Genomic DNA, 3,069 nt, shown 5'->3' with positions numbered 1-3,069 from the left:
GCGCCCAACCAAAAGCTACCCATAGCGTAAATTGCTACCTCTGTTCGACGAGGAGGCGCCGGAGTATATACCACCATTGTACAATGCGGCTGACGGGCCACCACGTGGCTGGGACAAAACGGCAACCCATGCCGAACACCAGCCCGCCCCGCCTCGTCACTCAGGCAAGGGTAAATTCGCCCACAGCCATAGATATGACCTCCGGGAGAACCTGAACAATAAAGCAGGACCTACCAGATCAATCTATGGATCGCGAGGACGCACCTCGACACGTTACAACGGCCACCTATTCGGACGTGACAAACCCAGTCATGCGCAAACCGAACACCGCATACGGACTTCATCAGAGCTGCGTCAAGATACGACCCAATATAGAGGCCCCGCACACCCTCATTGCTTCACTAATGAGGTCCTGGATCATGAATTCCCCGAAGGATTCAAGCCCGTGAACTTAGAATTATACGATGGGACCACAGACCCCATGGTGTGGATCGAAGACTTCATTCTCCACATCCATATGGCACGCGGAGATGATCTCCACACCATCAAATACCTCCCTCTCAAACTCAAGGGGCCTGCTCGGCATTGGCTAAACAGTCTGCCTGACAATTCCATTGGCAGTTGGGAGGACTTGGAAGAGGCTTTCCTCGATAACTTCCAAGGTACATACGTTCGACCTCCGGACGCTGATGACTTAAGCCATATAGTCCAGCAGCCCGGAGAGTCCGCCAGGAAATTCTGGGCAAGGTTCCTAACTAAAAAGAACCAAATCGTTGATTTTCCAGATGCTGAAACTCTAGCAGCTTTCAAACATAGCATCCGTGACGAATGGCTCGCTCGCCACCTCGGCCAAGAAAAGCCAAAATCCATGGCGGCCCTCACGACACTAATGACCCGCTTTTGTGCGGGCGAGGACAGTTGGTTGGCCCGTAGAAAAAACAATGCAAGCGACACCGACACCCCTGAAGCTAAAAATAACAAAGACAAGTCTCGAGGCAATAGATACAAGCGCCGAAATAGCGGTGACAACACCGAGGATACGGCGGTCAACGCCGGATTCAGTGGCTCTAAGTCCGGTCAGCGGAAGAAGCTGTCCAAAAGAACAATTCAGGACCATCCAGATTGGACCGCATACTTGATCGTCCATGCCAAATTCACGGCACCCCGACAAGCCTCCTAATCATACAAATAGAGAGTGCTGGGTTTTCAAATAGGTCAGCAAATTAAACACCGAGAACAGGGAAAAATGATCGGAAAGCAAGGACGATGATGAGCCATGACAGCCAAACACAGGGGAACAGAAGAAGTTTCCCCCTCAGGTCAAAACAGTGAACATGATATATGCCACCCACATCCCCAAGAGGGAGCGCAAGTGTGCGCTCAGGGACGTCTACGCAATAGAGCCAGTCGCCCCAAAATTCAATCCATGGTCGTCGTGCCCGATCACTTTTGATCGCCGGGACCACCCGACCAGTATCCGTCACGGGGGCTCAGCCACACTAGTTTTGGACCCAATAATTGATGGGTTTCACCTCACTCGCGTCCTTATGGACGGTGGTAGCAGCGTCAATCTGCTTTATGAGGATACAACACGGAAAATGGGCATTAACCCATCAAGGATCAAGCCTACAAGGACTACCTTTAAAGGAGTCATACCAGGTGTAGAGGCCCGCTGTACAGGCTCAATCACATTAGAGGTTGTCTTCGGATCTCCGGACAACTTCCGAAGCAAAGACTTAACCTTCGATATCGTCCCATTCCGTAGCGGCTATCATGCACTACTCGGACGAACTGTGTTTGCTCGATTCAACACAGTGCAACACTATGCTTATCTCAAGCTCAAGATGCCCGGTCCACGTGGCGTCATAACAGTCAATGGCAATATGGAACGCTCTCTCCGTATAGAAGAGCACACAGCTGCCCTAGCAGCAGAAGTACAAAGCGGCCTTCTCAAGCAGACCCTTCACTCGACTGACGAGCCCGCGGACATCCTCAAGAGGGTCCGAACAACTCTGCAGCAGGAGAGCTCGGCTCGTCAGGAGCTTGACTAGCAATCCGGCCTCCGTCTCAGTCCCGATCAAGTGGTGGCATTCGTGCCGCGCGTACATAACTATGCACTTAAAATTCCATGGGCATTGACGGAGGCACAGATAACTTGTCCATGGCACGGCTCAACCGACATCGGATACACATAGACTTTCACTTTTACTTGTTTTCCTTTCAGGTCTCAATCCCACAGGCCCCATCGGGGGGGTTTGGTCATCGGTCCTCTTGTAGGATAAATACACCAAGATGGCGAGAAGCGCGGACATAGGGGGAACTTTTTAGGTGATTCCGTTAACGATAACTCTACCTGTTTTCCAGGACCCATATGCAGCTCTCCCCTGGTTTCGGCATGTTAAATAGCCTATTTCTTATTGCACTATTTGTATCAATGCGCCTTTACGTACTAATTACATTACAATGAAAACAGTTTGTAGCTGGAGATTTAGGACCCCAGCTTTTCACCTTTACGTCTTTTCTGTTTTCTTTCTCTCTCTTTTCAGATTCCCTGTGGATAACCCCATCAGGTAGCACCCGTACACTTTGGTACGTTTGACGTTTGCCAGGGGCTTTATGGAACCTTACACTACGGCAACAAAAGTCCGAACACTTTCTGTAAGTATAGTTCGGCACCCTGAATTTAGCATTATATGCATTGGCTCCGAATCATGTCTTTGGTCAATAGTTGGGTTGCCCGGCTCCTATGCTTGCTACTGTACGTTCCGCTACATCGGCTAGGGTAGTAAAGGGAGAACTACTGTGATTGTGTCCTAGTCTAAACCGATGAGCACCTCAGTAGAGAAAGCCGAAAACTGACTGTCATGATGCGGCGAGAGCTGGTCAGATGTTCAAAGGTCTCAAATCGTTGGACATTTTTTCCGCATTTTGCGAAGGATCGATACTTCCCGATCAGACGCTGACAGCACTCTGGTTCGTATACCAGGGGCTGCGCCTATGTTTTATTATAAAACTCCTATGGCTAAGTGAGGGCGTTCAAGCCGTATAGTCTGGTTGCATGGTTCTTGC

Source organism: Triticum dicoccoides, chromosome 5A, assembly GCF_002162155.2.
Source record: "Triticum dicoccoides isolate Atlit2015 ecotype Zavitan chromosome 5A, WEW_v2.0, whole genome shotgun sequence".
In the NCBI taxonomy this organism is placed as follows: Eukaryota; Viridiplantae; Streptophyta; class Magnoliopsida; order Poales; family Poaceae; genus Triticum; species Triticum dicoccoides.
This window is presented reverse-complemented; position numbering follows the sequence as displayed.